The following is a 15,581-nucleotide window of genomic DNA, read 5'->3' as shown; positions in this document are numbered from 1 at the left end:
GATGTACTTTTGCCTTGCCTCCCAGCACTCTCACTACACATTCACAAGCTCACTCTCACTCCGCACAGACCAGCTCACAAAGTGCAAACATGCAGCCATTTCTCCCACACCAGAGCTCTAAGGCCTAAGAGGTGGTGCTGTATTCAACTGCCCTTCCCACCGCACTCACAGCCAGACACCCCCCTGGCATCTCCCCTTGCCTTGCCTCCCACCACTCCCAAGACACATTCGCAAGCTCACTCTCACTCTCGGCACAGACCAGCTCACAAAGTTAAAACATACAGCCATTTCTCCCACACCAGAGCTCTTAGGGCTTAGAGCTCCTGCTGTTTCTGACCTTCCCTTGCCAGTGCTTTCACAGCCAAACATACACTAAGAATCTCCCCTTGCCTTGCCTGCCACCACTCCCAAGACACATTCGCAAGCTCACTCTCACTCGCGGCACAGACCAGCTCACAAAGTTAAAACATACAGCCATGTTTCCCTCTTAATATTTCTAAGGGCTTAATGCTCTTGCTGGTCCTCACCTTCCCTTGGCAGCACTTTCACACCCAGACAGACACTGCGGATGTACTTTTGCCTTGCCTCCCAGCACTCTCACTACACATTCGCAAGCTCACTCTCACTCTTCGCACAGACCAGCTCACAAAGTGCAAACATGCAGCCATTTCTCCCACACCAGAGCTCTAAGGCCTAAGAGCTGGTGCTGTATTCAACTGCCCTTCCAACCGCACTCACAGCCAGACACCCCCCTGGCATCTCCCCTTGCCTTGCCTCCCACCACTCCCAAGACACATTCTCAAGCTCCCTCTCACTCTCGGCACAGACCAGCTCACAAAGTTAAAACATACAGCCTTTTCTCCCACACCAGAGCTCTAAGGGCTTAGAGCTCCTGCTGTTTCTGACCTTCCCTTGCCAGTGCTTTCACAGCCAAACATACACTAAGAATCTCCCCTTGCCTTGCCTCCCACCACTCCCAAGACACATTCTCAAGCTCCCTCTCACTCTCGGCACAGACCAGCTCACAAAGTTAAAACATACAGCCATTTCTCCCACACCAGAGCTCTAAGGCCGAAGAGCTGGTGCTGTTTCTGACCTTCCCTTGCCAGTGCTTTCACAGCCAAACATACACTAAGAATCTCCCCTTGCCTTGCCTCCCACCACTCCCAAGACACATTCGCAAGCTCCCTCTCACTCTCGGCACAGACCAGCTCACAAAGTTAAAACATACAGCCATTTCTCCCACACCAGATCTCTAAGGCCTAAGAGCTCTTGCTGTTTCTGACCTTCCCTTGCCAGTGCTTTCACAGCCAAACATACACTAAGAATCTCCCCTTGCTTTGCCTCCCACCACTCCCAAGACACATTCGCAAGCTCACTCTCACTCGCGGCACAGACCAGCTCACAAAGTTAAAACATACAGCCATGTTTCCCTCTTAATATTTCTAAGGGCTTAATGCTCTTGCTGGTCCTCACCTTCCCTTGCCAGCACTTTCACACCCAGACAGACACTGCGGATGTACTTTTGCCTTGCCTCCCAGCACTCTCACTACACATTCGCAAGCTCACTCTCACTCCGCACAGACCAGCTCACAAAGTGCAAACATGCAGCCATTTCTCCCACACCAGAGCTCTAAGGCCTAAGAGCTGGTGCTGTATTCAACTGCCCTTCCCACCGCACTCACAGCCAGACACCCCCCTGGCATCTCCCCTTGCCTTGCCTCCCACCACTCCCAAGACACATTCTCAAGCTCCCTCTCACTCTCGGCACAGACCAGCTCACAAAGTTAAAACATACAGCCATTTCTCCCACACCAGAGCTCTTAGGGCTTAGAGCTCCTGCTGTTTCTGACCTTCCCTTGCCAGTGCTTTCACAGCCAAACATACACTAAGAATCTCCCCTTGCCTTGCCTCCCACCACTCCCAAGACACATTCGCAAGCTCACTCTCACTCGCGGCACAGACCAGCTCACAAAGTTAAAACATACAGCCATGTTTCCCTCTTAATATTTCTAAGGGCTTAATGCTCTTGCTGGTCCTCACCTTCCCTTGCCAGCACTTTCACACCCAGACAGACACTGCGGATGTACTTTTGCCTTGCCTCCCAGCACTCTCAATACACATTCGAAAGCTCACTCTCACTCTTCGCACAGACCAGCTCACAAAGTGCAAACATGCAGCCATTTCTCCCACACCAGAGCTCTAAGGCCTAAGAGCTGGTGCTGTATTCAACTGCCCTTCCCACCGCACTCACAGCCAGACACCCCCCTGGCATCTCCCCTTGCCTTGCCTCCCACCACTCCCAAGACACATTCTCAAGCTCCCTCTCACTCTCGGCACAGACCAGCTCACAAAGTTAAAACATACAGCCATTTCTCCCACACCAGAGCTCTAAGGGCTTAGAGCTCCTGCTGTTTCTGACCTTCCCTTGCCAGTGCTTTCACAGCCAAACATACACTAAGAATCTCCCCTTGCCTTGCCTCCCACCACTCCCAAGACACATTCGCAAGCTCCCTCTCACTCTCGGCACAGACCAGCTCACAAAGTTAAAACATACAGCCATTTCTCCCACACCAGAGCTCTAAGGGCTTAGAGCTCCTGCTGTTTCTGACCTTCCCTTGCCAGTGCTTTCACAGCCAAACATACACTAAGAATCTCCCCTTGCCTTGCCTCCCACCACTCCCAAGACACATTCTCAAGCTCCCTCTCACTCTCGGCACAGACCAGCTCACAAAGTTAAAACATACAGCCATTTCTCCCACACCAGAGCTCTAAGGGCTTAGAGCTCTTGCTGTTTCTGACCTTCCCTTGCCAGTGCTTTCACAGCCAAACATACACTAAGAATCTCCCCTTGCCTTGCCTCCCACCACTCCCAAGACACATTCGCAAGCTCACTCTCACTCGCGGCACAGACCAGCTCACAAAGTTAAAACATACAGCCATGTTTCCCTCTTGATATTTCTAAGGACTTAATGCTCTTGCTGGTCCTCACCTTCCCTTGCCAGCACTTTCACACCCAGACAGACACTGCGGATGTACTTTTGCCTTGCCTCCCAGCACTCTCACTACACATTCGCAAGCTCACTCTCACTCCGCACAGACCAGCTCACAAAGTGCAAACATGCAGCCATTTCTCCCACACCAGAGCTCTAAGGCCTAAGAGCTGGTGCTGTATTCAACTGCCCTTCCCACCGCACTCACAGCCAGACACCCCCCTGGCATCTCCCCTTGCCTTGCCTCCCACCACTCCCAACACACATTCGCAAGCTCACTCTCACTCTCGGCACAGACCAGCTCACAAAGTTAAAACATACAGCCATTTCTCCCACACCAGAGCTCTAAGGGCTTAGAGCTCCTGCTGTTTCTGACCTTCCCTTGCCAGTGCTTTCACACCCAGACAGACACTAAAAATCTCCCCTTGCCTTGCCTCCCACCACTCCCAAGACACATTCTCAAGCTCCCTCTCACTCTCGGCACAGACCAGCTCACAAAGTTAAAACATACAGCCATTTCTCCCACACCAGAGCTCTAAGGCCGAAGAGCTGGTGCTGTTTCTGACCTTCCCTTGCCAGTGCTTTCACAGCCAAACATACACTAAGAATCTCCCCTTGCCTTGCCTCCCACCACTCCCAAGACACATTCTCAAGCTCCCTCTCACTCTCGGCACAGACCAGCTCACAAAGTTAAAACATACAGCCATTTCTCCCACACCAGAACTCTAAGGGCTTAGAGCTCCTGCTGTTTCTGACCTTCCCTTGCCAGTGCTTTCACAGCCAAACATACACTAAGAATCTCCCCTTGCCTTGCCTCCCACCACTCCCAAGACACATTCGCAAGCTCACTCTCACTCTCGGCACAGACCAGCTCACAAAGTTAAAACATACAGCCATGTTTCCCTCTTGATATTTCTAAGGACTTAATGCTCTTGCTGGTCCTCACCTTCCCTTGCCAGCACTTTCACACCCAGACAGACACTGCGGATGTACTTTTGCCTTGCCTCCCAGCACTCTCAATACACATTCGCAAGCTCACTCTCACTCTTCGCACAGACCAGCTCACAAAGTTAAAACATACAGCCATTTCTCCCACACCAGACCTCTAAGGGCTTAGAGCTCCTGCTGTTTCTGACCTTCCCTTGCCAGTGCTTTCACACCCAGACAGACACTAAAAATCTCCCCTTGCCTTGCCTGCCACCACTCCCAAGACACATTCTCAAGCTCCCTCTCACTCTCGGCACAGACCAGCTCACAAAGTTAAAACATACAGCCATTTCTCCCACACCAGAGCTCTAAGGCCGAAGAGCTGGTGCTGTTTCTGACCTTCCCTTGCCAGTGCTTTCACAGCCAAACATACACTAAGAATCTCCCCTTGCCTTGCCTGCCACCACTCCCAAGACACATTCTCAAGCTCACTCTCACTCTTCGCACAGACCAGCTCACAAAGTTAAAACATCCAGCCATTTCTCCCACACCAGAGCTCTAAGGGCTTAGAGCTGGTGCTGTTTCTGACCTTCCCTTGCCAGTGCTTTCACAGCCAAACATACACTAAGAATCTCCCCTTGCCTTGCCTCGCACCACTCCCAAGACACATTCGCAAGCTCACTCTCACTCTCGGCACAGACCAGCTCACAAAGTTAAAACATACAGCCATTTCTACCACACCAGAGCTCTTAGGGCTTAGAGCTCCTGCTGTTTCTGACCTTCCCTTGCCAGTGCTTTCACAGCCAAACATACACTAAGAATCTCCCCTTGCCTTGCCTCCCACCACTCCCAAGACACATTCGCAAGCTCACTCTCACTCTCGGCACAGACCAGCTCACAAAGTTAAAACATACAGCCATTTCTCCCACACCAGAGCTCTAAGGGCTTAGAGCTCCTGCTGTTTCTGACCTTCCCTTGCCAGTGCTTTCACAGCCAAACATACACTAAGAATCTCCCCTTGCCTTGCCTCCCACCACTCCCAAGACACATTCTCAAGCTCCCTCTCACTCTCGGCACAGACCAGCTCACAAAGTTAAAACATACAGCCATTTCTCCCACACCAGAGCTCTAAGGCCTAAGAGCTCTTGCTGTTTCTGACCTTCCCTTGCCAGTGCTTTCACAGCCAAACATACACTAAGAATCTCCCCTTGCCTTGCCTCCCACCACTCCCAAGACACATTCGCAAGCTCACTCTCACTCGCGGCACAGACCAGCTCACAAAGTTAAAACATACAGCCATGTTTCCCTCTTAATATTTCTAAGGGCTTAATGCTCTTGCTGGTCCTCACCTTCCCTTGCCAGCACTTTCACACCCAGACAGACACTGCGGATGTACTTTTGCCTTGCCTCCCAGCACTCTCACTACACATTCACAAGCTCACTCTCACTCCGCACAGACCAGCTCACAAAGTGCAAACATGCAGCCATTTCTCCCACACCAGAGCTCTAAGGCCTAAGAGCTGGTGCTGTATTCAACTGCCCTTCCCACCGCACTCACAGCCAGACACCCCCCTGGTATCTCCCCTTGCCTTGCCTCCCACCACTCCCAAGACACATTCGCAAGCTCACTCTCACTCTCGGCACAGACCAGCTCACAAAGTTAAAACATACAGCCATTTCTCCCACACCAGAGCTCTTAGGGCTTAGAGCTCCTGCTGTTTCTGACCTTCCCTTGCCAGTGCTTTCACAGCCAAACATACACTAAGAATCTCCCCTTGCCTTGCCTCCCACCACTCCCAAGACACATTCGCAAGCTCACTCTCACTCGCGGCACAGACCAGCTCACAAAGTTAAAACATACAGCCATGTTTCCCTCTTAATATTTCTAAGGGCTTAATGCTCTTGCTGGTCCTCACCTTCCCTTGCCAGCACTTTCACACCCAGACAGACACTGCGGATGTACTTTTGCCTTGCCTCCCAGCACTCTCACTACACATTCGCAAGCTCACTCTCACTCTTCGCACAGACCAGCTCACAAAGTGCAAACATGCAGCCATTTCTCCCACACCAGAGCTCTAAGGCCTAAGAGCTGGTGCTGTATTCAACTGCCCTTCCAACCGCACTCACAGCCAGACACCCCCCTGGCATCTCCCCTTGCCTTGCCTCCCACCACTCCCAAGACACATTCGCAAGCTCCCTCTCACTCTCGGCACAGACCAGCTCACAAAGTTAAAACATACAGCCATTTCTCCCACACCAGAGCTCTAAGGGCTTAGAGCTCCTGCTGTTTCTGACCATCCCTTGCCAGTGCTTTCACAGCCAGACAGACACTAAAAATCTCCCCTTGCCTTGCCTGCCACCACTCCCAAGACACATTCTCAAGCTCCCTCTCACTCTCGGCACAGACCAGCTCACAAAGTTAAAACATACAGCCATTTCTCCCACACCAGATCTCTAAGGCCTAAGAGCTCTTGCTGTTTCTGACCTTCCCTTGCCAGTGCTTTCACAGCCAAACATACACTAAGAATCTCCCCTTGCCTTGCCTCCCACCACTCCCAAGACACATTCGCAAGCTCACTCTCACTCGCGGCACAGACCAGCTCACAAAGTTAAAACATACAGCCATGTTTCCCTCTTAATATTTCTAAGGGCTTAATGCTCTTGCTGGTCCTCACCTTCCCTTGCCAGCACTTTCACACCCAGACAGACACTGCGGATGTACTTTTGCCGTGCCTCCCAGCACTCTCAATACACATTCGCAAGCTCACTCTCACTCTTCGCACAGACCAGCTCACAAAGTGCAAACATGCAGCCATTTCTCCCACACCAGAGCTCTAAGGCCTGAGAGCTGGTGCTGTATTCAACTGCCCTTCCCACCGCACTCACAGCCAGACACCCCCCTGGCATCTCCCCTTGCCTTGCCTCCCACCACTCCCAAGACACATTCTCAAGCTCCCTCTCACTCTCGGCACAGACCAGATCACAAAGTTAAAACATACAGCCATTTCTCCCACACCAGAGCTCTAAGGGCTTAGAGCTCCTGCTGTTTCTGACCTTCCCTTGCCAGTGCTTTCACACCCAGACAGACAATAAAAATCTCCCCTTGCCTTGCCTCCCACCACTCCCAAGACACATTCTCAAGCTCCCTCTCACTCTCGGCACAGACCAGCTCACAAAGTTAAAACATACAGCCATTTCTCCCACACCAGATCTCTAAGGCCTAAGAGCTCTTGCTGTTTCTGACCTTCCCTTGCCAGTGCTTTCACAGCCAAACATACACTAAGAATCTCCCCTTGCCTTGCCTCCCACCACTCCCAAGACACATTCGCAAGCTCACTCTCACTCTCGGCACAGACCAGATCACAAAGTTAAAACATACAGCCATTTCTCCCACACCAGATCTCTAAGGCCTAAGAGCTCTTGCTGTTTCTGACCTTCCCTTGCCAGTGCTTTCACAGCCAAACATACACTAAGAATCTCCCCTTGCCTTGCCTCCCACCACTCCCAAGACACATTCGCAAGCTCACTCTCACTCGCGGCACAGACCAGCTCACAAAGTTAAAACATACAGCCATGTTTCCCTCTTAATATTTCTAAGGGCTTAATGCTCTTGCTGGTCCTCACCTTCCCTTGCCAGCACTTTCACACCCAGACAGACACTGCGGATGTACTTTTGCCTTGCCTCCCAGCACTCTCAATACACATTCGCAAGCTCACTCTCACTCTTCGCACAGACCAGCTCACAAAGTTAAAACATACAGCCATTTCTCCCACACCAGACCTCTAAGGGCTTAGAGCTCCTGCTGTTTCTGACCTTCCCTTGCCAGTGCTTTCACACCCAGACAGACACTAAAAATCTCCCCTTGCCTTGCCTCCCACCACTCCCAAGACACATTCTCAAGCTCCCTCTCACTCTCGGCACAGACCAGCTCACAAAGTTAAAACATACAGCCATTTCTCCCACACCAGAGCTCTAAGGCCGAAGAGCTGGTGCTGTTTCTGACCTTCCCTTGCCAGTGCTTTCACAGCCAAACATACACTAAGAATCTCCCCTTGCCTTGCCTGCCACCACTCCCAAGACACATTCTCAAGCTCACTCTCACTCTTCGCACAGACCAGCTCACAAAGTTAAAACATCCAGCCATTTCTCCCACACCAGAGCTCTAAGGGCTTAGAGCTGGTGCTGTTTCTGACCTTCCCTTGCCAGTGCTTTCACAGCCAAACATACACTAAGAATCTCCCCTTGCCTTGCCTCCCACCACTCCCAAGACACATTCGCAAGCTCACTCTCACTCTCGGCACAGACCAGCTCACAAAGTTAAAACATACAGCCATTTCTACCACACCAGAGCTCTTAGGGCTTAGAGCTCCTGCTGTTTCTGACCTTCCCTTGCCAGTGCTTTCACAGCCAAACATACACTAAGAATCTCCCCTTGCCTTGCCTCCCACCACTCCCAAGACACATTCGCAAGCTCACTCTCACTCTCGGCACAGACCAGCTCACAAAGTTAAAACATACAGCCATTTCTCCCACACTAGAGCTCTAAGGGCTTAGAGCTCCTGCTGTTTCTGACCTTCCCTTGCCAGTGCTTTCACAGCCAAACATACACTAAGAATCTCCCCTTGCCTTGCCTCCCACCACTCCCAAGACACATTCTCAAGCTCCCTCTCACTCTCGGCACAGACCAGCTCACAAAGTTAAAACATACAGCCATTTCTCCCACACCAGAGCTCTAAGGCCGAAGAGCTGGTGCTGTTTCTGACCTTCCCTTGCCAGTGCTTTCACAGCCAAACATACACTAAGAATCTCCCCTTGCCTTGCCTCCCACCACTCCCAAGACACATTCTCAAGCTCCCTCTCACTCTCGGCACAGACCAGCTCACAAAGTTAAAACATACAGCCATTTCTCCCACACCAGAACTCTAAGGGCTTAGAGCTCCTGCTGTTTCTGACCTTCCCTTGCCAGTGCTTTCACAGCCAAACATACACTAAGAATCTCCCCTTGCCTTGCCTCCCACCACTCCCAAGACACATTCGCAAGCTCACTCTCACTCTTCGCACAGACCAGCTCACAAAGTGCAAACATGCAGCCATTTCTCCCACACCAGAGCTCTAAGGCCTAAGAGCTGGTGCTGTATTCAACTGCCCTTCCCACCGCACTCACAGCCAGACACCCCCCTGGCATCTCCCCTTGCCTTGCCTCCCACCACTCCCAAGACACATTCTCAAGCTCCCTCTCACTCTCGGCACAGACCAGCTCACAAAGTTAAAACATACAGCCATTTCTCCCACACCAGAGCTCTAAGGGCTTAGAGCTGGTGCTGTTTCTGACCTTCCCTTGCCAGTGCTTTCACAGCCAAACATACACTAAGAATCTCCCCTTGCCTTGCCTCCCACCACTCCCAAGACACATTCGCAAGCTCCCTCTCACTCTCGGCACAGACCAGCTCACAAAGTTAAAACATACAGCCATTTCTCCCACACCAGAGCTCTAAGGGCTTAGAGCTCCTGCTGTTTCTGACCTTCCCTTGCCAGTGCTTTCACAGCCAAACATACACTAAGAATCTCCCCTTGCCTTGCCTCCCACCACTCCCAAGACACATTCGCAAGCTCACTCTCACTCTCGGCACAGACCAGATCACAAAGTTAAAACATACAGCCATTTCTCCCACACCAGAGCTCTAAGGGCTTAGAGCTCTTGCTGTTTCTGACCTTCCCTTGCCAGTGCTTTCACAGCCAAACATACACTAAGAATCTCCCCTTGCCTTGCCTCCCACCACTCCCAAGACACATTCGCAAGCTCACTCTCACTCGCGGCACAGACCAGCTCACAAAGTTAAAACATACAGCCATGTTTCCCTCTTGATATTTCTAAGGACTTAATGCTCTTGCTGGTCCTCACCTTCCCTTGCCAGCACTTTCACACCCAGACAGACACTGCGGATGTACTTTTGCCTTGCCTCCCAGCACTCTCACTACACATTCGCAAGCTCACTCTCACTCCGCACAGACCAGCTCACAAAGTGCAAACATGCAGCCATTTCTCCCACACCAGAGCTCTAAGGCCTAAGAGCTGGTGCTGTATTCAACTGCCCTTCCCACCGCACTCACAGCCAGACACCCCCCTGGCATCTCCCCTTGCCTTGCCTCCCACCACTCCCAAGACACATTCGCAAGCTCCCTCTCACTCTCGGCACAGACCAGCTCACAAAGTTAAAACATACAGCCATTTCTCCCACACCAGAGCTCTAAGGGCTTAGAGCTCCTGCTGTTTCTGACCTTCCCTTGCCAGTGCTTTCACACCCAGACAGACACTAAAAATCTCCCCTTGCCTTGCCTCCCACCACTCCCAAGACACATTCTCAAGCTCCCTCTCACTCTCGGCACAGACCAGCTCACAAAGTTAAAACATACAGCCATTTCTCCCACACCAGAGCTCTAAGGCCGAAGAGCTGGTGCTGTTTCTGACCTTCCCTTGCCAGTGCTTTCACAGCCAAACATACACTAAGAATCTCCCCTTGCCTTGCCTCCCACCACTCCCAAGACACATTCTCAAGCTCCCTCTCACTCTCGGCACAGACCAGCTCACAAAGTTAAAACATACAGCCATTTCTCCCACACCAGAACTCTAAGGGCTTAGAGCTCCTGCTGTTTCTGACCTTCCCTTGCCAGTGCTTTCACAGCCAAACATACACTAAGAATCTCCCCTTGCCTTGCCTCCCACCACTCCCAAGACACATTCGCAAGCTCACTCTCACTCTCGGCACAGACCAGCTCACAAAGTTAAAACATACAGCCATGTTTCCCTCTTGATATTTCTAAGGACTTAATGCTCTTGCTGGTCCTCACCTTCCCTTGCCAGCACTTTCACACCCAGACAGACACTGCGGATGTACTTTTGCCTTGCCTCCCAGCACTCTCAATACACATTCGCAAGCTCACTCTCACTCTTCGCACAGACCAGCTCACAAAGTTAAAACATACAGCCATTTCTCCCACACCAGACCTCTAAGGGCTTAGAGCTCCTGCTGTTTCTGACCTTCCCTTGCCAGTGCTTTCACACCCAGACAGACACTAAAAATCTCCCCTTGCCTTGCCTGCCACCACTCCCAAGACACATTCTCAAGCTCCCTCTCACTCTCGGCACAGACCAGCTCACAAAGTTAAAACATACAGCCATTTCTCCCACACCAGAGCTCTAAGGCCGAAGAGCTGGTGCTGTTTCTGACCTTCCCTTGCCAGTGCTTTCACAGCCAAACATACACTAAGAATCTCCCCTTGCCTTGCCTGCCACCACTCCCAAGACACATTCTCAAGCTCACTCTCACTCTTCGCACAGACCAGCTCACAAAGTTAAAACATCCAGCCATTTCTCCCACACCAGAGCTCTAAGGGCTTAGAGCTGGTGCTGTTTCTGACCTTCCCTTGCCAGTGCTTTCACAGCCAAACATACACTAAGAATCTCCCCTTGCCTTGCCTCGCACCACTCCCAAGACACATTCGCAAGCTCACTCTCACTCTCGGCACAGACCAGCTCACAAAGTTAAAACATACAGCCATTTCTACCACACCAGAGCTCTTAGGGCTTAGAGCTCCTGCTGTTTCTGACCTTCCCTTGCCAGTGCTTTCACAGCCAAACATACACTAAGAATCTCCCCTTGCCTTGCCTCCCACCACTCCCAAGACACATTCGCAAGCTCACTCTCACTCTCGGCACAGACCAGCTCACAAAGTTAAAACATACAGCCATTTCTCCCACACCAGAGCTCTAAGGGCTTAGAGCTCCTGCTGTTTCTGACCTTCCCTTGCCAGTGCTTTCACAGCCAAACATACACTAAGAATCTCCCCTTGCCTTGCCTCCCACCACTCCCAAGACACATTCTCAAGCTCCCTCTCACTCTCGGCACAGACCAGCTCACAAAGTTAAAACATACAGCCATTTCTCCCACACCAGAGCTCTAAGGCCTAAGAGCTCTTGCTGTTTCTGACCTTCCCTTGCCAGTGCTTTCACAGCCAAACATACACTAAGAATCTCCCCTTGCCTTGCCTCCCACCACTCCCAAGACACATTCGCAAGCTCACTCTCACTCGCGGCACAGACCAGCTCACAAAGTTAAAACATACAGCCATGTTTCCCTCTTAATATTTCTAAGGGCTTAATGCTCTTGCTGGTCCTCACCTTCCCTTGCCAGCACTTTCACACCCAGACAGACACTGCGGATGTACTTTTGCCTTGCCTCCCAGCACTCTCACTACACATTCACAAGCTCACTCTCACTCTTCGCACAGACCAGCTCACAAAGTGCAAACATGCAGCCATTTCTCCCACACCAGAGCTCTAAGGCCTAAGAGCTGGTGCTGTATTCAACTGCCCTTCCCACCGCACTCACAGCCAGACACCCCCCTGGCATCTCCCCTTGCCTTGCCTCCCACCACTCCCAAGACACATTCTCAAGCTCCCTCTCACTCTCGGCACAGACCAGCTCACAAAGTTAAAACATACAGCCATTTCTCCCACACCAGAGCTCTAAGGCCGAAGAGCTGGTGCTGTTTCTGACCTTCCCTTGCCAGTGCTTTCACAGCCAAACATACACTAAGAATCTCCCCTTGCCTTGCCTCCCACCACTCCCAAGACACATTCGCAAGCTCCCTCTCACTCTCGGCACAGACCAGCTCACAAAGTTAAAACATACAGCCATTTCTCCCACACCAGAGCTCTAAGGGCTTAGAGCTCCTGCTGTTTCTGACCTTCCCTTGCCAGTGCTTTCACAGCCAAACATACACTAAGAATCTCCCCTTGCCTTGCCTCCCACCACTCCCAAGACACATTCTCAAGCTCCCTCTCACTCTCGGCACAGACCAGCTCACAAAGTTAAAACATACAGCCATTTCTCCCACACTAGAGCTCTAAGGGCTTAGAGCTCCTGCTGTTTCTGACCTTCCCTTGCCAGTGCTTTCACAGCCAAACATACACTAAGAATCTCCCCTTGCCTTGCCTCCCACCACTCCCAAGACACATTCTCAAGCTCCCTCTCACTCTCGGCACAGACCAGCTCACAAAGTTAAAACATACAGCCATTTCTCCCACACCAGAGCTCTAAGGCCGAAGAGCTGGTGCTGTTTCTGACCTTCCCTTGCCAGTGCTTTCACAGCCAAACATACACTAAGAATCTCCCCTTGCCTTGCCTCCCACCACTCCCAAGACACATTCTCAAGCTCCCTCTCACTCTCGGCACAGACCAGCTCACAAAGTTAAAACATACAGCCATTTCTCCCACACCAGAACTCTAAGGGCTTAGAGCTCCTGCTGTTTCTGACCTTCCCTTGCCAGTGCTTTCACAGCCAAACATACACTAAGAATCTCCCCTTGCCTTGCCTCCCACCACTCCCAAGACACATTCGCAAGCTCACTCTCACTCTTCGCACAGACCAGCTCACAAAGTGCAAACATGCAGCCATTTCTCCCACACCAGAGCTCTAAGGCCTAAGAGCTGGTGCTGTATTCAACTGCCCTTCCCACCGCACTCACAGCCAGACACCCCCCTGGCATCTCCCCTTGCCTTGCCTCCCACCACTCCCAAGACACATTCTCAAGCTCCCTCTCACTCTCGGCACAGACCAGCTCACAAAGTTAAAACATACAGCCATTTCTCCCACACCAGAGCTCTAAGGGCTTAGAGCTGGTGCTGTTTCTGACCTTCCCTTGCCAGTGCTTTCACAGCCAAACATACACTAAGAATCTCCCCTTGCCTTGCCTCCCACCACTCCCAAGACACATTCGCAAGCTCCCTCTCACTCTCGGCACAGACCAGCTCACAAAGTTAAAACATACAGCCATTTCTCCCACACCAGAGCTCTAAGGGCTTAGAGCTCCTGCTGTTTCTGACCTTCCCTTGCCAGTGCTTTCACAGCCAAACATACACTAAGAATCTCCCCTTGCCTTGCCTCCCACCACTCCCAAGACACATTCGCAAGCTCACTCTCACTCTCGGCACAGACCAGATCACAAAGTTAAAACATACAGCCATTTCTCCCACACCAGAGCTCTAAGGGCTTAGAGCTCTTGCTGTTTCTGACCTTCCCTTGCCAGTGCTTTCACAGCCAAACATACACTAAGAATCTCCCCTTGCCTTGCCTCCCACCACTCCCAAGACACATTCGCAAGCTCACTCTCACTCGCGGCACAGACCAGCTCACAAAGTTAAAACATACAGCCATGTTTCCCTCTTGATATTTCTAAGGACTTAATGCTCTTGCTGGTCCTCACCTTCCCTTGCCAGCACTTTCACACCCAGACAGACACTGCGGATGTACTTTTGCCTTGCCTCCCAGCACTCTCACTACACATTCGCAAGCTCACTCTCACTCCGCACAGACCAGCTCACAAAGTGCAAACATGCAGCCATTTCTCCCACACCAGAGCTCTAAGGCCTAAGAGCTGGTGCTGTATTCAACTGCCCTTCCCACCGCACTCACAGCCAGACACCCCCCTGGCATCTCCCCTTGCCTTGCCTCCCACCACTCCCAAGACACATTCGCAAGCTCCCTCTCACTCTCGGCACAGACCAGCTCACAAAGTTAAAACATACAGCCATTTCTCCCACACCAGAGCTCTAAGGGCTTAGAGCTCCTGCTGTTTCTGACCTTCCCTTGCCAGTGCTTTCACACCCAGACAGACACTAAAAATCTCCCCTTGCCTTGCCTCCCACCACTCCCAAGACACATTCTCAAGCTCCCTCTCACTCTCGGCACAGACCAGCTCACAAAGTTAAAACATACAGCCATTTCTCCCACACCAGAGCTCTAAGGCCGAAGAGCTGGTGCTGTTTCTGACCTTCCCTTGCCAGTGCTTTCACAGCCAAACATACACTAAGAATCTCCCCTTGCCTTGCCTCCCACCACTCCCAAGACACATTCTCAAGCTCCCTCTCACTCTCGGCACAGACCAGCTCACAAAGTTAAAACATACAGCCATTTCTCCCACACCAGAACTCTAAGGGCTTAGAGCTCCTGCTGTTTCTGACCTTCCCTTGCCAGTGCTTTCACAGCCAAACATACACTAAGAATCTCCCCTTGCCTTGCCTCCCACCACTCCCAAGACACATTCGCAAGCTCACTCTCACTCTCGGCACAGACCAGCTCACAAAGTTAAAACATACAGCCATGTTTCCCTCTTGATATTTCTAAGGACTTAATGCTCTTGCTGGTCCTCACCTTCCCTTGCCAGCACTTTCACACCCAGACAGACACTGCGGATGTACTTTTGCCTTGCCTCCCAGCACTCTCAATACACATTCGCAAGCTCACTCTCACTCTTCGCACAGACCAGCTCACAAAGTTAAAACATACAGCCATTTCTCCCACACCAGACCTCTAAGGGCTTAGAGCTCCTGCTGTTTCTGACCTTCCCTTGCCAGTGCTTTCACACCCAGACAGACACTAAAAATCTCCCCTTGCCTTGCCTGCCACCACTCCCAAGACACATTCTCAAGCTCCCTCTCACTCTCGGCACAGACCAGCTCACAAAGTTAAAACATACAGCCATTTCTCCCACACCAGAGCTCTAAGGCCGAAGAGCTGGTGCTGTTTCTGACCTTCCCTTGCCAGTGCTTTCACAGCCAAACATACACTAAGAATCTCCCCTTGCCTTGCCTGCCACC

This window comes from Pelecanus crispus, chromosome 2 (genome assembly GCF_030463565.1).
Source record: "Pelecanus crispus isolate bPelCri1 chromosome 2, bPelCri1.pri, whole genome shotgun sequence".
NCBI classification, from domain to species: domain Eukaryota; kingdom Metazoa; phylum Chordata; class Aves; order Pelecaniformes; family Pelecanidae; genus Pelecanus; species Pelecanus crispus.
This window is presented reverse-complemented; position numbering follows the sequence as displayed.